At 51.4% G+C, this 25,918-nt stretch overlaps 1 long non-coding RNA gene across 1 annotated transcript; it reads left to right on the forward strand.

Annotated features, from left to right (window-relative positions):
* Window positions 1-1,970: 1,970 nt before the first annotated feature.
* On the forward strand, window positions 1,971-20,923 carry LOC138848818 (uncharacterized). The gene is made up of 2 exons (XR_011386924.1): window positions 1,971-2,086; window positions 20,288-20,923. It is a non-coding gene; the product is annotated as an uncharacterized lncRNA (long non-coding RNA).
* Window positions 20,924-25,918: the final 4,995 nt, after the last annotated feature.

The following is a 25,918-nucleotide window of genomic DNA, read 5'->3' on the forward strand; positions in this document are numbered from 1 at the left end:
GAGGAGACTTTGGGGGCAGTGGGAATGCTCTGTATTTTAACAGAAGTGTGAGAGGCTGGTGTTGTAACACCGGGGGTTAAGCTGTTGCCTGTGACACTGGCATCCTGTATCCGAGTGCTGGTTTGAGTTCTGGCTGCTCCGTTTCCCATCCAATTCCCTGCTAATGCTCCTGGGAAGGCTGCAGACAATGGCTCAAAATCTTGGGCCCCTGCCACCCACATGGGAGACCCAGTTGGAGTTCCAGGCTCCTGGCCTCAGCCTGGTCATTGTGGCCATTTGGGAGTGAACCAGCAGATGGAAGATCTCTCTTGTCTCTTTCATTCTGCCTTTAAAATAAATGAAAAGAAAAAAAGAAGTGTGAGTTACACAAATCTTTGTCCTTGTCCCTGAACAGTAGCCCTAAGACCTGTGTGTTTTATGCATGTAAATTATAGCCCCATAAAGAAAAAGACTAAAAAAAAAAATGGTGTCCTTAAAACCCATGAGGGGCTGGTGCTGTGGTGTAACAGGTAAAGCCACTACCTGTAGTGACGGCATCCCATATGGGAGCCAATTCAAGTCCCAGCTGTTCCACTTCTGATCCAGCTCTCTGCTATGGCCTGGGAAAGCAGTAAAAGATGGGCCAAGTCCTTGGTGTTAGTAAAATGGCACAGTTTTATCTATGGCGGGATCTACACCCTGGCACCATTCTAGGCTCTAGCTCCCGCCGCCATTGCTGGAAGCCAGGTGGCCACATGGCCCTACCACCGGTGTTAGCCCCACCCCCAACCTAATGGGATTCGCTACTCCTACTTCCCTGCTGGACCCCTGGCAGTTTTAAAAGGACCTGTTCCTGAACACGTGGCTCTCTCTTTCTCTTTTGATCTCTCTGTCTCTTGATCTCTCTCTTACGCTCTCCTTTTTCTTCTTCATTCCTTTGTTATATATTAATGTTAGCTGTCACAAAACACACCGAACACCGGAGTAACGGAAAGGGTTTATTGGGGAACACCCTATGGACCGGAGTGAAGGGGCGGCGAAGGAAAAGAGAAGGAGACTATGAGAGAGACAGAGAGGAGGGAGAAGAGAGACGAGAGGAGGAGAGAAGCCAAGAGAGGCCAAGAGAGCGCAGGAGAGAAGGACCAAGAGAAGAGCCAAGAGAGCACGTGTGCAGGAACAGGCCCTTTTAAAACTTTGCCTGAGGACGGGCATGGAAGCAGGAGCAGCGAATCCCATTAGGATGGGGGTGGAGCCTGGCTCAGGCAGCTGGGCCATGCGGCCACCTGGCTAAAACTGCACCAGTTTCCTAACACCCTTCCCTTCAGTCTGTCAGGTTTCCCCCTGTCCCTTACTCCAGTAAGGAGTTTGATTGTGTTTTGTGGCGGCCTTACACTTGGGCCCCTGCACCCATATAGGAGACCTGGAAGAAGTTTCTGGCTCTTGGCTTTGGATCAACTCACTTGTGGCCATTGTGGTCATTTGGGGAGTGAACCAGCAAATGAAAGACTCTGTCTCTCTCTCTCCACCCCGCCCCTTTCTGCCTCTCAAATACTCTCAAATAAATTTTTTTTTTTTTTTTTTTTTTTTACAGGCAGAGTGGACAGTGAGAGAGAGAGAGAAAGGTCTTCCTTTTGCCGTTGGTTCACCCTCCAATGGCCGCCATGGCCGGCGCACCGCGCTGATCCGATGGCAGGAGCCAAGTGCTTCTCCTGGTCTCCCATGGGGTGCAGGGCCCAAGCACTTGGGCCATCCTCCACTGCACTCCCTGGCCACAGCAGAGAGCTGGCCTGGAAGAGGGGCAACCGGGACAGAATCCGGCGCCCCGACCGGGACTAGAACCCGGTGTGCCGGCGCCGCAAGGCAGAGGATTAGCCCAGTGAGCCGCAGCGCCGGCCCTCAAATAAATCTTAAAAAAAAAAAAAAAGCCACAAACTTCTTTAAAAAATATAAATTCCATGAAAGACTAATAGGCAACCAAGGAAAGCTTGTGGCGTCTATCTGCCTCGCTGGCCATTTGTGGGAGACTGGCCTCATCCCCCTGTGACTGGAAAAGGATCTGCCGCTGCAGGACTCCTCTTCACTGCCAGAGGAGAAACCAGAGAAGCAGGTAGGAGCCCAAAGCAAAACCCCTGTTGAAACCACAAGGCAGACAAACTCAACGCTGAACTGCGGAACTGGGAACTTTCTTCCTTTCCTCCAAAATTTAAAGTCACAGTCTGTCCAAGACAGCCGGCTTCTGAACGGCCTCTGGAGCTCAGCGTGTGTATGTACATGTGTGTGACAGGCGGCGGAGGGCAGAGGGGGAGAGCGTTGCAAACATTCCTAACAGTAGAAAGCGCCCGCAGGTGCAGCAGAGGGAATAGTGTCACAGAGGAAGTGCACAGCCCCGCGGTGACCTGGGTGTCTGTCCTGCTTCCCGCACCGGCCCTCTAGGCCGGCCTCATTCTCGCGTTTGCATGTTTATAAACCACATCCAACAACCAAAGTGATCTCCCCTGTCACTGTTTGGTGACACCCATTTGTCGGGGAGCTCAGTTTTCTTCTCTATAAAGCATTTGTCCCAGTTTAGGGACAGTAGCTAGGGCCCGAACGTTGAAATGGAGGCGGAGAGAGGCGGGGGAGGTGGGCGGCAGCCAGGCCCTGAAAGGGAGCAGAGTGACCCGAGGGGCGGGGCGGGAGCACAGCATGGAAGCCTTGCCCCTCTCTGGGCTCTCAGACCGGACGGGCAGGTCCCCTCCGAGGAGTCCAAAGGTGCCTTTGCTTACGTAGTCCTTTTACAGCTCAGGTTAATTTTTAATATCCTCTGAAAGACAGAAAACAGAGGCAGAAACAGAGCAGGTAACAGCGGGATCCACGCCCAACGCCAGTTTCTACAGCTCTCGCTCTTTGTCCCCAAGTCTCCTCCCCTCTCCTTTGTCTCCCGGCCCCAGGGGAAGGCGCTGGGGTGATCACGTGGCTGGCGTGAAGCGGGCAGTGCCCTGGGCTCCCTGCAGGGACCTGGATTCCTAGTGTTTCAGGCTGCTGCCCCATTTTTCTCATCCTTTTTTGTTGGTGGTGGGGCTGTGAGTCCACAGTCCTGGGATTCTCCACCCCGCAAGTCCAGAATCAAATTGCTTAGATTTCATAAAAGCAACATTAATATAGTCCTATTACAGGAAGGAAGGCTGGTTCCATTTCTCTATAAAACTGATACTCACTGGTAGTTCTCAGGTGTGGGAAGACGTGTGTGCCATTTGTTTGTCGGCGACACACCAGACCCAGGTGCTGGGAAAACCAGTCCCAAAGAATCCCTCCCTTCCCCTTCTCCCTTGCTGCCATCTCCTTCTCCTGCTTTTAAGGTTTCTGTTCATCTATTTGAAAGGCAGAATGACAGAGAGAGGAAGAGACAGAGACAGAGAGCTTCCATCCTCTGGTTCACTTCCCCAAATGGGTGTTAACAGCCAGAACTGGGCCAGGCTGAAGCCAGGAGCCAGGAGCTCCATCTGGGTCTCCCATGTGTTACCTTCTTCTTCTTCTCCTTCTTCTCCTTCTCCTGGTCTCCCATGGGGTGCAGGGCCCAAGCACCTGGGCCATCCTCCACTGCACTCCCTGGCCACAGCAGAGAGCTGGCCTGGAAGAGGGGCAACTGAGACAGAATCCGGCGCCCCAACCGGGACTAGAACCCGGAGTGCCGGTGCCACAAGGCGGAGGATTAGCCTAGTGAGCCGCGGTGCCAGCCAATAAATACATCTTAAAAACAAAAACAAAAACCTGGGCGGCAGCCTGGGTGACGTGGTACAGGAATACGGCACTTACTACCGCACACCTGTGCTCTGCGCAGTGCCCGACACCTAAGAGATTCCAGATGACTATTTGCTGCGGGAGTGAATGAAGTGTCTGGGAGGAAGGAAGCCAGAGATCTCCGGAAAGGAAGAATTCCCAGTGGAATCACAGTGGAATGGACCGTATAGGAAAACTGCAGCTTTCCCTTCTCCCTCTTTGCTGAGCTAGGCCCTGGGAAACATTTCAGAAAATAGCATTACTGGGAATAGAGGAAGCATCAGCAACTGAAAGGCCTTTAAACCCCAGAACTGCTGAGATCCCAAAGAAAACACGGTCTTAGGCTCAGCCCTCCCTCCTGGCAGGCTCGGGCTGCACCACAGGTACCTGCTGTTTTATGTTTACAAGAATTGAGTGATTGCAGTGTCTTCAGCTTAAAAAGTTGTCCTGAACCCAGGGAGGGGGTAGTGAGTGTTGGTGTTTAATACTTTTTATTTATTTATTTAATTTATGTGAAAGGCAAGGAGAGAGAGAGAAAGAGAGAAGTCTTCCATCTGGTGATTCACTCCCCAAATGTCTTCAACAGCCAGGAGCTGAGTCAGACTGAAACCAGGAGCCAGGAACTCCATCCAGGTCTCCCATGTAGGTGGCAGGAACCCAGAGACTTAGGCTGTCACCTGTTGCCTCCCAGGTTCACTAGCAGGAATCAGGGGAAAAGCCCAGGACACCTGCATCCCACATCAGGGTGCTGGTTCAAGCCTTGGCTCCTCTGCTTCTGATCCAGCTTTGTCCTCTCCACTGAGTGGCCAGCTTTGCTTTGTTAATGGGGACAAACACACCCAGGGAAAGCCCAGAGTTCCTGGGAGGTCTGTTCTCCCCACCTGACTCTGATGGACACCTAACAGCGCCTTCTCCCGTGGGCGGTGCACTCCAGGGTCAGGCCTTGTGTGGGGAGAAGTCTCCTCCCCCTGGTGAAGCTGTCCGTCCTGCCCCAGGCGGGATGAATCACTCTCTTGATAGTGAATGGCACAACCTGCTACTCACACCTTGACTAATCGCTGGCCTCTCCATTACACCTTGCACAGAGCTGACTCCCGCTCCCAAGAGCTCCTCAAAGGCCAAGGGCAGCTGACTCATCTGGCTTCCTCAGCGGGCCCAGCACAGAGTTTCACACAATGCCCAGGCCTCTCTCCCTGAATCAATTAACTTTAAAATGTGACCCTGTTGGGATTAAAGTCACTGTGCTCTGAGAAAAACCGGTCCAACCAGTTCCCCCCTTCCTGCTTTCTCCTGTAGCCTGGGATCCTCAAGCTTCTTTATTTTGTCAACTTTATGCCCTGCTGTCAACTCTCACTTTGCCCTGGGCTGGGGAAGACCAGGAAAAAGGAAGCTGTAGGGATTGCATTCACCCCCTAGGGTGGTTGTGACAAAGCCCCACCAGCACAGAGGCTTAAACAGCACAAACTAAGGGGAGTGCAGTGGTGCACTGGGTTAAGCCGCCCCTCGGGAAGTCCTTATCTGAGTGCCACGTTCAAGTCGTGGCTACTCTGCTTCCCATCAGCTTCCTGCCAACGTATCCTGGGAGGCAGCAGATGATGGTTCAGGTGCTTGGGCCCCTGCCACCCATGTCGGGGAGTCCTGAATAGATATCAGGGATCCTGGCTTCAGCCTGGCCCAGCCCATTATTGCAGGCATTTTGGGCACCAACAAGCAGATGGAGGGTCTTTCCTTTTCTCTGCCACTCTGCCTTGAAGTAGATGAAAGTAAACACACATTTTAAAGGAAAAAAAACATACTGGAAGCTAGAAGTCCAAAATCGAGGTACTGAGCTCCCCCCGGAAGCCCTGGGGAAGAAGGCTTCCCTGCCTCCGCCTAGCTCTTGAGGGCTTGAGGGTAATGCATAGTGTTCCTTGGCTCATGGACGCACATTGTCACATGATAATTTCCCTGCACATCTTCTCTGAATTTCCCTGTTTGTAAGGACACGAGTTATTAGGTTAAGGCCTTCCTAACCTAGGATGACCTGATTTTAACTTTACCGATTCCATCGGCAAAGAACTTATTTCCAAATAAGGTTGCACCGACGTGTAAGAGGGCAAGACTTGAACATGTCTTTTCAGTGGATGCAAGTCTCCCCCTGCAGACCTGAAAGCGCTAACAATCCTCAGCCTTTGGAAAGCTGTCTGGGAGGGAGCACGGGTGGCTATGGCAAGTCTGCCACGTGGCATCTCTGCAGAAAGTTGTGCAGGCTGCACTGCTCGATTCAAATCCCGGCTCCACAACATGTGCAACCTTCGATAAGCTGCGCAACCAAGAATCCCTCCCAATGCTATCCACTGTCAGTCGTGCGCACAGCTCTGTGAGAGCTCTTCTCTAGATTCCACGAGGAATCTCATACTATTCACGACTGCTCCGCCATTCACGTGCGCTTCACTATTCCATTCCGCACAGGCTCAAGGAGACCCTGACGCACTTTCTCTGTGGGGGCTCCATCCTCACCAGACCTCTTCTGCGAAATTCCAGCTCCTCCCCATGCTCTACCCTTGACCTCAGCAAGACCACTGGGCTGCCCCTGTGCCATGGGTAGAATGTGCATCCAGGTGGAAACCAGGGCAACCATAGGTCTCACTTGGTTTCCCTTCTCTTAGGGCCCACGGATTAGTAGTGCCTATTGTTCAATGTCTAATAATAGTCGTATTATATTTTTGTCTAATTATCTGGTTATCGATATTTAAATCTGTTCTCTACTGCTCTGTCATGGCCAGAAGTAAAAATTCTGGGTAAATGGTTTAACCTCTCTAAGTCTCACAGTTTCTTCTTTTATATTACAGAGCCAACAATTTCTATAGTCTGGGTATACTATGAGGAATAAATATGAATAACGCATACTTATATGAGTAACTGTTGGAGCTGGCATTGTGGCACAGCAGGTTAACCTGCCACCTACAACGCCAGCATCCCCTATGAGCACCAGTTCAAGTCCCGGTTATTCCACTTCTGATCTGATTTCTGCTATTGCACCTGGGAAAACAGCAGAAGATGGCCCAAATCCTTGGGCCCCTGCCACCCACGTGGGAGACCCAGATGGAGCTCCTGGCTCCTGGATTCATCCTGACCCAACCCTGGTCTTTGTAGTCATTTGGGGAGTGAATCAGCACATGGAAGATCTCTCTATCTCTCCCCTCAACCTCTGTAATGCTGCCTTTCAAAATAAATAACTAAACCTTTTTTAAAAATGCAAAAAGAAGGCCGGCACCGTGGCTCACTTGGCTAATCCTCTGCCTGTGGCACCGGCACCCCGGGTTCTAGTCCCGATTGGGGTGCCGGGTTCTAGTCCCGGTTGCTCTTCTTCCAGTCCAGCTCTCTGCTGTGGCCTGGGAAGGCAGTGGAGGATGGCCCAGGTGCTTGGGTCCCTGCACCTGCATGGGAGACCAGGAGAAGCACCTGGCTCCTGGCTTCGGATCGGCTCAGCGCCAGCCGTAGCAGCCATTTGGGGAGTGAACCAACAGAAGGAAGACCTTTCTTTCTCTCTCTCTCTCACTGTCTAACTCTGCCTGGCAAAAAAAAAAAAAAAAAAAAAAAAAAAAAGGCAGGAAAAAGAATACAAAAAGAAGTAACTATCATTTGATGGGTCATTGGTGTATGCTAGGCCTGACCCTAAGCAGCTTACATTAACTAACTCATCTATCTTTGCACTTTATAACATCTCTGAATAAAAAGTATTATCAATCACATTATGCAGATGAGGATTTTAAGTAAGTTGGCTGAGGCCAAATCACGAATAAATGCAGAGCTGGAATTCTTATTCAAAGCCAGATTCTTAACCTGTGGCTTACAGGACCACAGCCCAGCGACTGGAACATATTTGGAATTCTCAGTAAGTGTTAGGTTCTCCTTTTATTCCGTTACCCTCTGGGATATCTGGCAGCTCAAAGGAGTTAACAGTATGCTGCTTACCAAAGTTTATACTGGAAAATCCCACTTCTGCTGTTGTGTCCTTTCTCTCCTTGGCCCCTTCCGGATTTTCTCGCCTCCACAGCTCTCAAATCCAGCTACTTGCTTTGCCTTCACTGCCATCATGCAGCCCAAGTGACCATTCCCTACCTGGGCTCCCGCAGGAGCCTCCTGCTGGATTCCCTGCACCCATGTGGCCCCTCCAATTCATTCAAACTACATATGGAATCAGGTCCCTCCCTGGATTTAACCCTCAGTGAGTCGTCAGAGTAGGGTCCCCAAGGACCGGCATGGGTTGGCCCCCACTTGCTTCCCGGTCCTTTCTTACCCTCAGTCTTTTAGCTCCTCATTGGGCCGCTGGCCCTTCTCCAAATGTGCAGTCATACATCCGGGTGATTTCCACCTTTCCTTGGGTGTCTCTATGATGATGAATTGTCAACTTAATGAAAACACCTGGGTTCTTCTACTGTCTGATTTCACCCAAGACACTGTGCCAATCCCCTGGGACTTGCTGTGGCTTGGGACTGGATGATTATCCAAAGTGCTAAGCCTTCGTCCTTACGCTGACCCTCGAATGAAGCCCCCACGCCATAGACTTCACTCTGTTCTATTTTGCCTTATCTGTTGCAGAATGCAAGTTTCTCAAAGTGGCCCTAAGATGATCACGAAACAGCTGGGTGTTTGGCCTAGCAGTTCTGACCCCATTTTGTGGCCATGTCCCATATAGGAGAACCTGGGTTTGAAGGCCCAGCTCTTTCCTCAATGACCATTTCCTTCAGTTGCACCTGGGAGACAGCAGGTGATGACTCAAGGATTTGGGTCCCTGCCACTCATGGGAGAACCTGGATTGAGTTCCCAGTCTGCAGCTTTGGCCCAGCCCAGCTCCAGCTTTTGTGGGTATTTGGGGACTAAATCAGGGTGTGAGAGCTCTCTCTATTCTCTCTCTCTCTGCCTCTCAGATCAACCTACCAGTAAACAAACAAAATGTTGTAAAGCATAGATTGATGGCCGTGACTAGTTCCGGACAAGTTTCTTATTCACGCAGAATGATGAACCCCAGGTCTTCTCCCTACCTTCAGGGCTCCTGTGGGAGCTAATGAGACAGAGCCTATAAATGGCTTTGGGTTCCAGGGTGAGAGCCAGCGCATACATAGCTACGCGCAAGTTTGCAATGGGAGCACGTAATAAAGTCTTACGTGATCGTTCGAAGCTGGTGGCGTTACTCAACCAAGTAGAGTTTTTGAAGTGGCTCATTCAGTCCATGAGAAAATTATGGAGAGGGAAGGTGGCCCCAGAAAGGAGTTGGGTGGCGTCAGCAGCTAAAGAAATCAGAGCTTGGGGCAGTGTCTGTGCCACAAAGGTCAAGTGTGAAGGGCTTTGGGCACCAGAAAGTTCCTGGATGTAGTAAAACCTTGAACGAGAGCCCGGGGTGGACTCTGCGAGACATCGGTGGTTTTCACCACATCCCCCCCGAGAGCTTGGCCCATGGAGTGTATGAGATGCTCGGAGTGATGGTTTGTCAGCAGCCAAGGTCATCAGAGATGAGCTTATGCTTGGCAGACACCAGAGCGCTCAGCCTCGGCAATGAGATCACCGGGACAGTGGGGAGGAAACAGTGCTTGGCTCTGTGGCCACATCCCTACCTAGATGGGCGTGGTTCAGCCCTGTGGTATCCGGGCAGATCCAGCCACCCAGGCGGCCCAGTCTCTGTTCCTCAGATATGCCTCTCCCAAAGCCAGACACCTCGCTTCAGAATTCAGTGCCTTTGGGTTATTTTCTTCTTGTTACAGTGTGAACTTCTCAGTGGGTGGAAGATTTGAACTAGTGGTTAAGATGGTGCCTGGGATGCCCACATCCCACGTCGAGTGCCTGGGTCCGAACCCCAGCTCTACTTTGGATTCCAGTTTCCTGCTCATGTGCACCCGGGGAGGCAGGTGATGGTTCAGACAGTTGGGTTCCTACCACCCACACAGGAGATCTGGACTGAGTTCCTGGCTATTGTGGGTATTTATAGAATAACTAGCCAATGAGATCTCTCTCTCTCTCTCTCTGCCTTTAAAATAAATTTAAGTATTAGTTGTCAGTGTGAAGCTATATCATGAACACTGACTGGATTTTCTTGTTCCCTAGCAGAGCTTCTAGTTGAGACCCACATCCCACCAGGCCAGAGGCGGAGTTAAGAGGCAAGCACATGGGTGGGCTTCTGAGCAAGACCAGTGACCCAGCACTGACTCCAGGGAGAGCCCAGGGGCAGGGGAAGGTCTGGGATGGGTCTCACAGCCGCCACTGCCAGCACATGGGTTGGACAGAGGTTTGGCTGATGGTGGATCCGGACAAGGCAAAGCATAAACATGTCTCACATGTTTATGTGAAATTCTCTGGCACCCATAAAGCAAGTTGACAAGCGGCTCAGATGCAGGAATGGTTTGCAAAGATTTTGGAAGCCATGACTGTCACCACCAAGGACAACTGGGTCCAGAGAGTCTGAGCCGCTGTCTTCTCAGGGACTGGAGACTCCGAGGCTGCAGGCTTGAGCCGACTTCCAGGTACGGTGGGAAGGCTTCCTGCCTCAGGCATGTTTTCACCACCTGCTCACTGAGGCCTGACATTCCTTTTAACGGGAACAAAGGATTGCATGACAGAGCTGCGGAGCAAGCTTGCAATGCGCCCAGGAGGACAGATTTAAATGAAGGAGAGAGGGAATGAAGGACACGTGGGGGCGTGCGTGTGTCTCGGATGATAGGATTCTGCTCCAAGGCCATCCTGTTTCTTCCCTCCTAATGGCAGCAGAATCGTTTCAGAATGAATTCTAGGTCCCCAGAACCGGAGTCAGAGAAAAGCGAGGGCTAGGACTCTTTTTAGGCAAGACTACGAGGCAGCTGGGTTTTGTTGATTTCAAGGCTTGCAACCAGCCACCCTGCAAGGCGGCGCTGCCCTCTGCTGGCCGCAAGGGGCATAGCTCGTCCACAGCAGGGTGAAGCCCTCAGGTCTTCCCCTCAGGTGAGGCGGCCTGAGGAATCGACGCGAACGCGAAGACGTTCCCACCGCCGCACCCGCCGGAGACACCTCTTGGTACCTTCTGGCCTTGACTGGAGAGCAAGCAGGTATTTCCAGCGTCTCCAGCCTGTGCTTAGCAAATTAGGTCCCAGCAGTGGGAAGGGTCGTGGAACTATGGCGCCAGCCCCGCCCCCCATGGCCAGCGCCCCCCGTGGGCTGCGGAGTGGCTCGGCGGCCGGAGGCTTGTCGTCTGGGCGTGCAGACGGGGTGAAGAGTCCGCCGTGTGCCTCTTGCTGGCCCCTGGCTGTACGCCATCTCTGGCCCGAGAGCTCTTGGAAGGAAATTCGCAGTTACTCTCTCGACCCCGGTTATGACACTTCCGTAAAACCCCCTAAATGACAGTGTTCGCGGAGCTTCTGGAACACGTGGAGGCTCCGCATTGTCCTATCCATCCGTGCATCTGGTCCAACCGGGTCCTTGGCAAAGTCTTGCAGGCTGGGGGACTTCCGGCCCTTGGGGCTGGTCTTGCCAAGGCAACCGCAGGTGGGACTCAGAATTCAACCAATGTATCGTAGGCCAATTTGTAAGCCGATAACTCTGTATGAGCCGTGAAGGATGTTGTAAAAATCCAAATGGTCCCGTACCACAAACCAGTAAGCCGGGAGAAGCCAAGCAGGGGGCTGTGGGAACCCCAGCCCATGGCGTGACAAGTGCAGGTGGGCTCTCGGCCAGTGGGAGGCAGTCGGCCCGTGAGCTGCTCTGCTGTGCCCCCCGTGGACGGGTAGAGAGGGGACGCTGGCTGGTGTCTCCTGCACCCTGCAGAGCTGTTCGCTTGGTCCCCTCACCCCACACTTCTGGTAGCTGCGTTGATTGTTGACTGAGACTGTAGGAGAAACTTTGTTTTTTGCTTTTGTCCTTGGAGGCTCCATGCTCCAAAGGGTTCCGCACAGGGGTGTTAATGCTCTGTGGCTTCTGTCTTGGAACTCAGAATAACTGTGTGTGCCTTCATGCTTTGTGAGTGAAGTCCCTGGCGGGCCAAGCAGCACTGGGGGCCTCCAGCCTGAGCTCATGCGCACTCTGCCGCGGGCTGCCTCCCTGGGACAGCTTCTCAGGGGCCTGCGCCTGGCCTGCCCCTCCCTGCCCTGGCCCCCATCCCCGGTGGGGGCGCTGGGAGGCTTGTGGGTCAGCATCTTGGGGAACAGCTGGGGGCATCCTTCATACCTCCTGTTCTGCTCCCGAGTGTCTCGTTACAATGTAGAACAGTTTGTAGTAGATACTCAGAATCTGTTCAGTTAATAAAGGAACGCACCAGTAGGTTCTCCTTTATTTCAGCTGAAGCTTTGGTGCATGGTTTGTGGCCCTTTTTTTCTGGAAAGCTGTTTCCCCTTTTGGGTGAGAAAAAAATAGAGGACGTGGGGGGTAGGAGTCATTTCTTTCTTTTAACTTTTGTTTACTTATTGCAGACACACACACACACACACAGAATGCTCTTATCTGCTGGTTCATCTGAAGCTGGGTCAGAGAGGAGTCGGGAGTTGGGAACTCAATCCAGGTCTCCCTTGTGTGTGGCAGGACCCCAATTATTTGAGCCATCACCATGGCCTCTCCCAAGGTACACATTAGCAGGAAGCTGGAATCAGGACCCAGACCCAGGTGCTCTGACATGGAATATGGGCATCTTAACCGCTAGCCCGAACGCTTGCCCCAGAAATCATTTCTATCTGAAAATGGATTCAACTTGCCACTGAATTCTTGGGTAGCAATAAAGACTCACAGTGTGGCCAGCGCTGCAGCTCACTTGGCTAATCCTCCGCCTGCGGCGCCAGCACCCCAGGTTCTAGTCCCTGTTGGGGCGCCGGATTCTGTCCCGGTTGCTCCTCTTCCAGGCCAGCTCTCTGCTGTGGCCCGGGAGTGCAGTGGAGGATGGCCCAAGTCCCTGGGCTCTGCACCCCCATGGGAGACCAGGAGAAGTATCTGGCTCCTGGCTTCAGATCAGCACAGTGCGCCCGCCGCAGCAGCCATTTGAGGATTGAACCAACGGCGAAGGAAGACCTTACTCTCTGTCTCTCTCTCTCATTGTCCACTCTGCCTGTCCAAAAAAAGAAAAAAAAAAATGGATTCACAGTGTAATCTGTGCACCTGTGTTCCAGAGTGGTCAGGGCCTGTGCCGGGAGGTCAGAGCTACATGTCTCCTTCCTGTGCTGGCCAAGTGTTCTGGCTCAGTCTCCCGGGGCAGCAGGGGCACAGGGGGAACAGGAGAAAGTGGGGGTGAACCAAGAGAAGGGCGTGGTGCGCATGCAGACTTCTGCTCACCTGTACACCCCTTCGAGATGTGCAGAGAGGGTGGTGGGGAGCAAGGGGGCCTGTCCTCTGTGGTCGAACAGGCTGGAGCTACGTTCTGGTCCGCTCTCAGTGAGCATCAGGAGCACGGCGTCACCCGTGAGCCCTGGAGGAAGGCGCATGTGATGACGTGAGCAGCCCCTCAGCTTGGGGGTGTTCAGACAATGAGAGGGTTGTGGCAGACTTCGTTTTTAAAAAAATTAATATTTTTCTTTAAAAATAAGTTTATTTAGTTATTAATTATTATTATTCACAATAATGCTATCCAGTACTTGAGTCGTATGTGCTTCGGAGGAGATGGGGCTTTGTGGGGGTGTTGGCCCTTGGGTGGGCTCAGCCATGAGGGTAGTGGTTGGGCTATGAGGAGGCTGCAGGAACATTCTAGGTGGGAGGAGCGGCAGGCAGAGAGGAGTAGGAAACCACAAGGAGCAGCAGTTTCATTCGTGAAGTGGAGGTGGATCCAAGATGAGCAGGGAGGGGCACCAGATGGAGTGTGGACCACCTGTATGGGGGGTGGGGGCTTGGATAGTGAGAGGCTCTGGAAGGTTTCTTTTTAACTGATCTTTTTGTTTTTCCAAAAATGGATTTTTAAAATTATTTTCAAAAAGATTTTCACTTTATTTGAAAGACAGAGAGACATCATCTGTCCACTGATTTATTCCCCAAATACCTGCAACAGCCAGGGATGGGCTAGGCTGAAGTCAGGAGCCAAGAACTCAGTACAAGTCTCCCATATGTGTGGCAGGGACTTTGGTACCTGAGCTGTCATCTGCTGCCTTCCAGGATTTGTATTAGCAGGGAACTGGATTGGCAGTGGGATAGCTGGGAATCAAACCAGGCACTCTGATGTGAGATGCACAGCCTTGCGATAGGTTTCCCTCCTCCCTCCCTCCCTCTCTCCTACCTCCTTTCCTTCTTCCTTCCTTCCCTCTTCCTTTTTTTCTTTTAGATTATTTTATTTATTTGAAAGGCAAAAAGAGAGGGAAAGACAGAGACAAATAGATCTGTTCATTTCCCAAATGACCACAATAGCCATGGCTGGGCCAGGTGGAGTCCTGAACTCTATCTGGCTTTCTCAAGAGGATGGGAGGGGCCCAAGCACTGCTTTTCCAGGCGCATTAGCAGGGAGCTGGGTTGGAAGCAGAGCAGCACGGCCTTGAACTAGTGCTCCGATATGGGATCTGGGCTTTCCTGTGGCAAACAGTTGCTGAGAACCTGGAGGCAATTCCTCATTTGCCAGTCGAGGGGCAGATTTTTAGAGGAAAAGCAATGCAGAGCTAAAAGTCTTCTTGTTGCTTATGCAGAACAGTCTGGGCACGGACTTTTGGTGTGGTTGCTCAAGACACTTTCAGGCTTGGAATGCCTGAAACCCTCATCAGACAGCCCTGCTTTGTGTCCCAGCTCTGCGCCCAGTTCCACTTTCCTGATAATGAACGCCTGAGCACCTTGGGAGGCAGCACTCGATGGCTCAAGTACTTGGGTCCCTGCCACCACATGGGAGACCTGACTTGAGTTCCTAGTTCCTGCTTTGGCCAGTCCCAGCCTTTGATGTTATCCATACCTGGAGAGTGAGCCAATGGATGGGAGATCTGCATGTCTGTCTCTCTCCCTTACAAAAAACAAAAATAACAGTCCCATACATTTCCTCCCAGGGACTTTCCAAGGAGAAGACAATGGCTCCCTGGCCCCTGAGGCAGATCCCTGCAGGCCCTGACACACTGGGTTTTGGCTCGGGTGGCTGTGAGCTGGGGAGTGGGGCTGGGAGGAGAAATGATAGAAATCAGTACTCTCCCCTCTTCTGCAATTTCCCTTTCTGTGGTTTCAGTTACCTGCAGTGTCAGTTACTTGTGGCCAACCGAGGCCTGAACATATCAAGTGGAAAATACAAAAAATAAATAATTCACAGATTTTTAAATAACTGTGATTACATCATGTTACTATAATTGTTCTATTTGCTATTAATTCTTCTTGTTGAACTCTTACTGTGCCTAATTTAATTTATAAATTAAAGTTTATCATAGCGTCACTGGCAATGGCTGGCTTGCTTCGGTTCCTCTTCGATGAAGGTATAAGGAATTATAGTTCAGAGAGATAAAAAGTAGGGATAGTAAAAAAAAAAAAAAAAAGTTGATTGAAATACATTCCTAGGGAGGAACGAGCCAGTGGAGAGGGCACGTGGCACCCTTCCTGGTCTGGTACTGGTATCGTGAGGTATGAGGGCCGTTGACTGGTGATGTGGCTGCAACACTCAGGATTGGCATTTGTGATTGACAGCTGGGAGTTGCATACCTTTGGGGTCTCTTGCGCATGTGGCTACAAACTTCTGGTTACTGAGTTCCCATTTTATCAGAACCTGTTAACTACAAGTTAAACTGGAAAATGGACAGTCTTGGGTGGGGGCTAGCAGATAACAGGGCCCATGGATTCACCCCTGGAGGAGGGTCTTTTGTCCTCCTATCCCCCCATATTGGGTCTGCACATGTGGGAAAAAACATAGCATATAAGGCTCGGAACGCCCTGCAGCTTCAGGCATCCACTGGGGGTTTGGAATGTGTCTGCTGGGGCCAGGGGAGCTCTGGGATCGTGGTGGACATTCGCTGAGTGCCATGGGGGCGGACCCTGTTCTGTGTCTTCACTGTTCTACACTCATGCTGAAAGCAAGCAGAGAGAGCAAGGTCATATCAGTTAGCAAGAGGCATAGCCAGTGTCCAGCCCTAACCGTCTGCTTCTAGAATCTGATTTGTGCTTTTTTTTTTTTTTTTTAAGATTTATTTAAGTATTTGAAAGTCAGAGTTACAGAAAGAGAGAGAGAGAGAGAGAGAGACCTTCCATCCCCTGGTTCACTCCCCAAATGGCAGTCCGTAAAAGGGGGCTGAGGGAGGCCGGCAAGAGCAGCATCTGGCGCGGCTCCTTCTGCTGTGTAGGTTTTCTGGTCGCTCATTCAGAGGTGAACCAGATTTGGGGTTTTACAGACCAGTAAGTTTCCCCCCAAATTAGGTAGTTCCCCTTTTATTTTGTGAAGCAGAACCAATTTTTACTGATGCAATTGTTAAAAATTTCACTCTTTTTTAACTAATTTTTCATTGATATATAATTGTATGTGTCTATGGAGTGCACTGTGATAATTCAATACAGATATGAAATGTGTAATGAATAAATAAGGGTAATTAGCATTTCTATCTATATAGTTATCTTTTTTTTTGGTAAAATGTGTTTTTAAATGATTTATTTTTACTTATTTGGAAGGCTAAGTTACAAAGAGAGAGAGGGAGAGACAGAGAGAGAGAGGGAGAGATCTTTTATCCGCTGATTCACCCACCAAATGACCACAATGGCCAGGTCTGGGTCAGGCCAAAGCCAGAAGCCAGGAGCTTCTTCTGGATCTCCCACATGGGTGTCAGGAGCTCAACTCCTTGAGCCATCTTCCACTGCTTTACCCAGGCCACTAGCAGACAGCTGGATTGGAAGTGGAGCAGCTGGATTTCAAATCAGCACCCAGGGGCCAGCGCTGTGGCATAGTGGGTTAAGCCACCGCCTGCAGTGCTGGCATCCCATATGGGTGTCGGTTTGAGTCCTGGCTGCTCCACTTCTGATCCAGCTCTCTGCTGTGACCTGGAAGGGCGTGGGGGATGGCCCAAGTCCTGGGCCCCTGCACCCACGGGAAGAAGCTCCTGGCTCCTGGTTTCGGATCCCCGCAGCTCTGGTTGTTGCGGCCAATTGGGGAGTGAACCAGCGGATGGAAGACCTCTCTCTCTCTCTCCTTCTCTCTCTGTGTAACTTTAAAATAAATAAATAAATCTTAAAAAAAAATACAATCAGCACCCATATGTGATGCTGGCATCACAGGCAGTGGCTTAACTTGCTAGGCCACAACACTGGCCCTTGGTAACACATTTTAAAAATTCTTCTAACATCACCATTATTTCACAAGATAAATATAATTTTGGGGCCAGCACTGTGGCATAGTAGGTTAAGCCTGTGCCTGAGCACCAGCATCCCATTTGGGTACCAGTTTGAATTCTGGCTGCTCTGCTTCTGATCCAGTTCCCTGCTGGTAGCCTGGGAGAGCAGTGGGTGGCCCGAGTGCTTGGGCCCCTACACCCATGTGGGAGACCCTGAAGAAGCTTCTGGATCTTGGCTTCAGATCAGCCCAGCTCCAGCCGTTGTAGCCATTTGGGGAGTGAACCAGCGGATGGAAGACCTCTCTCTCTGTGTCTCCTCTCTGTCTGTAACTCTCTCAAATAAATAAGTAAATCTTTAAAAAAAATAATAAATGTAATTTTAATTCAAATAAACCCCTTGAAGGATGCAATCTCAAGGCCGGTTCTTTAAGTTGAATAAATCTACCTTTTGTGTTTAGGTTTTATTTTATCTGGGAGACTCAGAGACAGATCGTCCATCTGCTGGCTTGCTTCCAAAATGCCAGTGACAGCCAGGAGCTGAGAACACAGTGTCGGTCTCCCACACGGGTGGCAGGGCCCAGTCGTGCGAGCATCACATGGCTCCTTCCAGGGTGTGCACTAGCGGGAAGCTGGAGTCAGGAACAGGAGCTGGATAGTGAACCCAGTCATTCCAACCAGGGATGCAGGTGTCTTAATCTGTTTTATCCACTAGGCCACGTGCCTGCCCCTTAAGTCTACCTTTGTACAACCTCCCTCTGTTGTCCTTATTTTCCTCATCTCACTGGGGTTTTGATATGGGGGAAGATTAGGTAGGAATAGGTGAGCTGGAATTTCTGCCAGCCCTGCATTTTAACTCCACCCTCCTATTTGTCAATCTAATATGCCCACTTTCCCATGATGCTCTGTGTCTCACCCAGAACCAGTAAGGAGGAGACACCATTATGGCCATATGGATGTTAAACTACTTGTGGAGGTACCATGAAAATCCCAGAAAGCCTCACGCATGCTGAATTCCACCCAGGCTTTACCCCCCTCTCCTAAAAGAGGCCAACCATATGGGAATGTGGGGGGGCCTTCTTTTGTCTTTGACCTTGCTTGGGATTCTTCTCCCCCTTCTCCCCTAGGCAGCTCTCTGGCCCACTCCTGATGGGTTTCCACGGGGCTGCCCACAATCACGGGTGAATGTATGTTCACTTTCTCTTTTTTTTTTTTTCTTTATTTTTGACAGGCAGAGTGGACAGTGAGAGAGAGAGACAGAGAGAGAAAGGTCTTCCTTTGCCGTTGGTTCACCCTCCAATGGCCGCCGCTGCAGCCGGCGCACCGCGCTGATCCGATGGCAGGAGCCAGGAGCCAGGTGCTTTTCCTGGTCTCCCATGGGGTGCAGGGCCCAAGCACCTGGGCCATCCTCCACTGCACTCCCTGGCCATAGCAGAGAGCTGGCCTGGAAGAGGGGCAACCGGGACAGAATCCGGCGCCCCAACCGGGACTAGAACCCGGTGTGCTGGCGCCGCAAGGTGGAGGATTAGCCTATTGAGCCACGGCGCCGGCTTCACTTTCTCTTTTTAAAATAAATCCTGCCCTCACCTGTGTGCTGTATTATGTCTCTTCTTTGAATTTTTATCTCTGTGGGAGTAGGACCGGGGTAAAGGTTGAGATGCGCAGGCCCACACAGCGTGGAGGCATGTCCTCACAGCCGCTACCTGTTTAAGAACACCTCGTCTCAGGGCCCTGTGACACCTCCTTTGAGGCTCTTAAAGCCTCTGCCACACAGGAAGTCATGTTCACTCCTACTCCATGAGTAAGAAACCGAGGCTGCATTGTGGCGCAGCTCGTTACGTCTGCACCTGTGATGCCAGTGTCCTCGATGGCAGTGTCTGTTTGAATCTTGGCTGCTCCACTTCTGGTCCAGCTTCCTGCTAATGCACTTGGGAAAGCAGCAGAGGATGGCCCAAGTGCTTGGGCCCCTGCATCCATGTGGGAGACCTGGCTTCATCCTGATCCAGCTTTTCTGTTGCAGACACTTGGGGAATAAACAGCAGATGGAAGATATATCCTCTCTATTGCTCTTACTTTCAAATAAAATTGTCGCTCCCCCATTTGCGGAGGAACGACACTAGACCCTGCGCTGTTCTTTCTGCCCGGCTCTTCCCTGGTTAGCTGCCGGTCCCTCACTCGTGGAGGAACGACGCCCATCCCGGGTTAGCTGCCAGCCCCTCCATCTCCGTGGAGGGGCGGCACCCCCCCTGCCGCTTTCCCCGCTTCCGCGGAGGAGCGGCACACCACCGGCTGGCTCTCAGGGGCTGCTCAGATGTTGCTCAGATGTTCCTCTCAGATGTTCCTGGTGCATGTTGTCTCTCTCCTCCTTTATAGTCCTCTTCCAACAATCCCAACTCTGCTACCCACACGCCAAGTACGCTGCTCTCCTCCAATCAGGAGCAGGATCAGCTCCTGCAGCTTATCAAACTGATGAGGCAGCTGCGTAGAGGTTGTTTGGTCTCTCTCTCTCAGCGCCATATTGTGGGAGAGCAGATGCATAGAATAAGTCTTAATTCCAGTAACTTAGTCTAGTCTCAGTTGCTCCCCACATAAAATAAGCAAATAAATCTGAAAAGAGAGAGAAACATTTAAGGACACACAGTTTTAAAATAGCAGGGCTGTGTTGCAAACCAGGTCCAGTGCTTTTCCTCATATGTGTCAGACCATTATTCAGATGCACTGACTGGGCACCAGACTGATTCCTGTGTGAGAACTGCATGTTCTGGAAGAGGGAGCATTTGCAAGCATTTTCTTCATTGACAGCGCTCAGAACATAGTAGCACAGCTGGCTGAGAGGCTGCCTCTGGATCCAGGGCCAGTCGGGAGCCCCGTGTTTGTCTTTTTCATTGCAGGTCCAGCAGGGGCGGGCAGGGCTGGCCTGTAGCTCAGTGGGTTAAGCTGCAGCTTGGAACACCTGCATTCCGTATCAGAGTGTTGGCTCCTCTGCTCCTTATGCACTGGGAAGCAGTAGATGTTGGCTCAAGTACTCGAATCTCTGCCACCCACATGGGACTCTCAGAGTTCCTGGCTACAGCCTGGTCCAGCCCTGGCTATTGTGGGCACTTGGGGGGTGAACCAGTGGTTGTGAAATCTCTCTCTCGCTCCCTATTTCATTCTGCCTTTCCAACAAATAAATAAATCTTTAAAGAAATCCTTGCAGTGTAGTAGGGTGTGGTTTTGCATGCCAGTTTTTATTTTTATTTATTTTTTTCAGTTTTGGATGTTCATTTATAAATACATAGGGGTATACAATGCTTTCCAAAATTATTTCATGGGGTATTTGTGCAAAAATGTTTGCAGTGCCTCTGCTCTCTTCTCAGGAAAGCTGACCTCCCCCAAGAGCTCCCAGGGTGCGTCCCGAGCTAACCTGGTCAGAAGAACTCCATCTTCCTCGCAAGTGACTGGCTGAGACAGCATGGATTCAGGAACGCACATACGCCTTCATCTGGGCCAGTCCCTGCAGGTTTGCAGGGAGCTTCTGGGAAAGGTTTCCTTCCACTCCAAGGGTGCCACAGGGACAGGCAACGATGCACACTATCTCACCACCAGATGATGGAACAAGGCAGGCAGACTTAAGAAAGGCAAAGGAACAGGACCCGGCACCGTGGGACCAAGTCAGTCCTAAAACCTATACCTCTGGACTTCCAATTATGACAGTTCACAGACATGCAGATTTTTAAGCCAGCTTGCGTAGAATTCTGATGCCAACAAAAGCATCCTAACTGAAACAAACGCTTTCCCTTCTGAAAGGCCAGGTCCTACCTCTTCCTCCACAGCCTGCACTAACAGTTGCAGGAAAGACCGTTCTCTTGGTCCTGGGAACCAGCATTTTCCTGGGCTTTCTCCCCCTCTCTGGATACCATAGTTATTACTTCACTTCCTGCGTATTGCTCCCCAAGGCCTACAGAATAAAGACTTCTCCACATGGCTCGGGACGCCCTCACGAGCCGGTCATCCATGCCTGTTCCCTTCCCCATTTCCTGTCCCACGCTCTCCATTCACTGCTGGAGGCTGCAGTTCAAACACACTCTATTCCGTAAAGTTTCTTTGAGGGGGCCAGCGCCGTGGCTCACTTGGTTAATCCTCCACCTGTGGCGCCGGCATCCCATATGGGCGCCAGGTTCTAGTCCCGGTTGCTTCTCTTCCAGTCCAGCTCTCTGCTGTGGCCCAGGAAGGCAGTGGAGGATGGCCCAAGCGCTTGGGCCCTGCACCCACATGGGAGACCAGGAGAAGCACCTGGCTCCTGGCTTCGGATCGGCGCAGCACTGGCCGTAGCGGCCATTTGGGGAGGGAACCAATGGAAGGAAGACCTTTCTCTGTCTCTCACTGTCTATAACTCTACTGTCCAAAAAAAAAAAAAAAAAAAAAAAAAAAAAAAAAAAAAAGGTTTCTTTGAGAACAAGTGAAGTTATTCCCACTCCCTGAAGTATCGATGACCAGCCCCGCCCTTAACCACCTTCAAGGCTGGGCTTAAGCCTGGACAACCCTTTCCACCCGCAGCCCATGAGCTAAGTGACGTTCTACTCATCTTGGCTTCTCATCCAGCGACTAAGCGCATCTGACACAGCTGGTGAATGTTCAGTGACTAGGTCTAAGTGTCTGATCTATATAGCAAATCTGCAATACTCTTAAATGCTAACTGCGTATTTCCTTCACCTCTGTGTCTAAAGAGCTCAGGACACTGACATACAGCTGGTTCCAATACCCGCTGTGCATGCTATTTAATTTAAGGCGCTGCTAGCCTCCTTTCTTCTGTCCTGCCTTGGTTCCTGCAGCCAGTGGACAATACGAACTCTACACTCAAACCCTCCTCTTCTTCATAGCTAACTCTCATCAGCCGACAGCCTGCCTGTAAGCATAGGGCACACTCTGCCCCGGGGGCCTTGACGCTGCCCGCCATTTCTTCCCACAGGTTAACTTGGCAGTCGATGTCAGAGAAAACCACCGTAGCCATCTGCCTCGAGGTCGGGACCAAGGCAGGTGTCCCCTCCTCTCCCTTCCCTGAGGCTGACAGGTGCCAGCGCCAGGCACCATTCCTGGCAGTGGGGAAATGGAGGCCCTGGGGGACCCTAAACTCCAAGGTCACACAGCAAACCGGGGTCAGGAACGGGCCTTGGAGGTGCGGTTTCGGCCCGGCTCGCGGGCTGAGGAGTCGGGAGCCCCTAACCTTCCTCCCCCAGGCCATGACGGAATGAGAGCTCACTGCAGATCGCTACTGCCCCCACGCTCACCCGGCTCGGGCTCCCGGGGCCGCTCGGCCGCTCACGTGGATCCTGCAGCTGTTCGCCAGTTTTTATTTAATAGGCGTTCACTATGGAAAGAAAAGAGGAAGAGCAAAAATAATCATGATGCTTCTGGGAGGAAGGGGAGGGATGAAGTCCAGAGAAGATTTGATGGGGACAGTAAGGGAGGAGCAAGGCTGCAAGAGGGGCTTGTCCCTGAGGCCAGGGGAGGGATGGCAGAAGGTAGGAGCACTGAACATGGCTGCCCCCCATTTAGCTTAAGCCCACACTCCTGATGATGGCTCCCAGTACCTACCGACCTGGCCCATACCTGCTGCTCTAGTGATTTCCATGTGCCAGCCACATTTCCTCTAAGATGTCCTGTGGGGCCTGGGGCCGGTGCTGTGGTGCAGCAGATTAAAACCCTGGCCTGAAGCGCCGGCATCCCACGTGGGTGCTGGTTCTAGTCCCGGCTGCTCCTCTTCTCTGTTATGTCCTGGGAAGGTGGTGGAGGATGGCCTGGGTCCTTGGGCCTCTGCACCCATGTGGGAGACCCGGAGAGGCTCCTGGCTTCGGGCTTCAGATTGGCGTGGCTCCAGCCATTGCGGCCATTTAGGGAGTGAACTAGCAGATGGAGGACCTCTCTCTGTGTCTCTACATCTCTCTGTAACTCTGTATTTCAAATAAATAAAATAAATATTAAAATTAAAAAAGGACAACATGTAGATTGCAATATGACAGCTTCCTTAAAACAAACAAAAAAAGATGTCCTGTGGGATCCCACCTTTCAACCTTTTTTTATTTTTTATTGTTTTAAAAGATTTATTTATTTTTATTTGAAAGTCAGAGTTACGCAAAGAGAGGAGAGGGAGAGAGAGAGAGAGAGAGGTCTTCCATCTGATGGTTCACTCCTCTATTGGCTGCAACGGCTAGAGTTGGTGCCAATCCAAAGCCAGGAGCCAGGAGCTTCTTCCAGGTCTCCCACGTGGGTGCAGGGGCCTAAGGACTTGGGCCATTTTCTGTTGCTTTCTCAGGCCATAGCAAATAATTGGATCGGAAGTGGAGCAGCTGGGACTTGAACTAGCTCCCATTTGGGATGCCGGCATTGCAGGCGGCAGCTTCACCTGCTATGCCACAGTGCCGCCCCCTTTTTCAATCTTTTGAGGCCTTTGAATATGCTGTTCCTGCATTAGGGAGTGCTCATTTTTCACCAGTACTTATTAATGCCTGTTAATAAGTAATACCTATTAATAACTAGGTAAGAGGCAGGCAGCCCTGAGCCATGCCAGCCACATCAGCCTGCCTCCAAAAGCAGTGAGCACATAATGAGTGCCATGGCCCGGGGCTCAGCAGGGCGCCCTGAAGCCCATGGCAGCACCAAGGAGCACACACCGCCATGCCCTGGGTGGAGTCAGCACCCTGAACCTTTCCTTCATATCCCAGCTACGGTCCGCGGTTGAATACCCAGGCGATCACTTTGTTAACAACTTACTCAAAACTGGACAGCTGGCTTGGTTTGGGCTGCCACCGTATCTGCAGTCCAGCATGGAGCCAGAGGCCTGGACGGTCCCTTAAGAGTTTGTTGAACAGCTTCCTCCTTGTTTTGCTGAGGACCGCCTGGCTGTGTGACTGGCATTTTGCGCTCAGTTCACACTAGTCTTGGGGGTGGGGTGGGTTGCAGGTCATAAAGATCTCTAGAAAATCGTTCCCAGGCTACTTGAGGTTCTGTTTTCTTCCTAGTCCAAGGCTCAGAACTCACTGGGCTTGCGATCTCCCAGTTCTGCGGATAATGAAGCCTGTTGCCTGCTGATCAGAGCAGGGCTTGAGCGCCCACAAGATGTGCATACCTGTGGGCATGACTGGCTGGGCAGGAGTGCTGGTGCACCTGTCATTCCCTGGTCAGCCACCAAAGGGCAGTATTGCTCCATAAGGAAGAGCAGATGATGGGCGTTCCAACCACAGAGCAACCAGGTTTTAATGATCCTAACTAGCATTTATTGAGACCCCCTCACATTGCATATTCAAATTCAACACTTATGCCAGAGAAGGCTGAGGAACTCTGTTTTAAAGATGAAGTAAAGAGGGTGCAAGAGATCAGGTGACATTTTCAGTGTCTCATGGCTACTTCAAGGCTAAGCCCGAATTCAGACTCAGGGCTGTGTAAATCTCAAACCCAGTGCTTTCGCCTGCTCTGCTGTAAAGGCAGCAAATCGTTTGGAATTTGTGCTCGTAGAAGCCACCTGTCTGGGCTTTGCTCACAGCACAGCCCTCTCTCACTCAGCTGGCTCAAATTAGCCAAAGGCTGTGTGTTTTTTTTTTCTTTTTTTTTTTAAGATTTATTTATTTATTTATTTGAAAGGCAGAGTTACAGAGAAGGAGAAACAGAGAGCGAGAGAAAGATATCTTCTATCCGCTGTTTCACTCCCTAAATGGCCACAGCCGCCATTTGTGGCTACATCAGGTGGAAGCCGGAAGCCAGGAGCTTCTTCACTGACTTGTCTGAAATTTGCAGTGAGTTAAGAACGCCTGCTTACTCCAGACAGCATTCCTCGGCGCGAGTGAGGGGAGAGGAAAGATGCAGATCAGCCCTCCCAGAACCCCTCTTGGGTCTCATTCCGCAGTCCTTCCTGCCCCTCCCTGCCCAGCCCTCTGACAGGCCTGATTAGGTAATCTCTCCCCAGGGTTTTTCCATGGTCCCCTGTGGCATCCCAGGTGCTTCCTGGGCGGGGACCTGCCTTTTCCCCCACTGCCTCACCAGTGTGACTGTCAGCCCTGCAAGTCTCCCTCCAGCAGAGTGGGGATCTGCTCCTGCCCACCCCGGGGTTGAGGAGGGTGAGTGACCACCTGCGGAGCTCTTGGCACCATGCCTGCCCGTAGTGGGGGCTCATTCTTGCCTTCCTTCCTGTCCTTGCCTCAGGCCTTGGAAATGTGCAGGTGCAACACAACCTAAAAGGCAGAGCCCTGTGGAGTTGTGCTCTATACGGTGTAGTCCCAGCTCAAATACTTCCAGACACAGTCACGTGTCATTGGGGGCTTTATTTTGCTCAAGCTGACACCAAGGAAGGCATCTGAACTGTTTTGTTCCTGTACCCATGGTGACCACTGCCAAACTCCTGGATGCTAAACTCCTTGAAGGCAGGGACAGGGTTAGGAGCCACTGGGTCTCCCTGTGGGTCCAGCCCAGCGCTGGGTCTTCAGTGTTGTCTCTGAGACTTTGAATCAGTCCATTCATGGTTGGCTGGGTGCACGAAGAGCAGGAGGGATGGGCGGGTCATTCCAGGGTGTCACTGAATGAAACAGAAGGCACATTGTTTTAAGAGCTTGTCGAGGGGCTGGCCCTGTAGCATACAGATAAATCCACTGCCTGCAGTGCTGGCGTCCCATTTGGGTGCTGGTTTGAGTCCTGGCTGCTCCACTTCCAATCCAGCTCTCTGCTATGGTCTGGGAAAGCAGTGGAAGATGGTCTGAGTCCTTGGGCCCCTGCACCTGTGTGGGAGACCAGAAGAAGCTCCTGGCTCCTGGTTTTGAATCGGCCCAGCTATGGCTGTTGCGGCCATCTGGGGAGTGAACCAGTGAATGGAAGACCTCTCTGTCTCTACCTCTCTAACTCTGTCTTTCAAATAAATACATAAATCTTTAAAAAACTAACTGAAGAAGGACTGAAAATCTGCATATAAGAGCTAAAGCCATAAAACTCTTAGAAGAAAATAGGGCTAATGTTACCTGACC

Source organism: Oryctolagus cuniculus, chromosome 2 (genome assembly GCF_964237555.1).
Source record: "Oryctolagus cuniculus chromosome 2, mOryCun1.1, whole genome shotgun sequence".
Classification (NCBI taxonomy): domain Eukaryota; kingdom Metazoa; phylum Chordata; class Mammalia; order Lagomorpha; family Leporidae; genus Oryctolagus; species Oryctolagus cuniculus.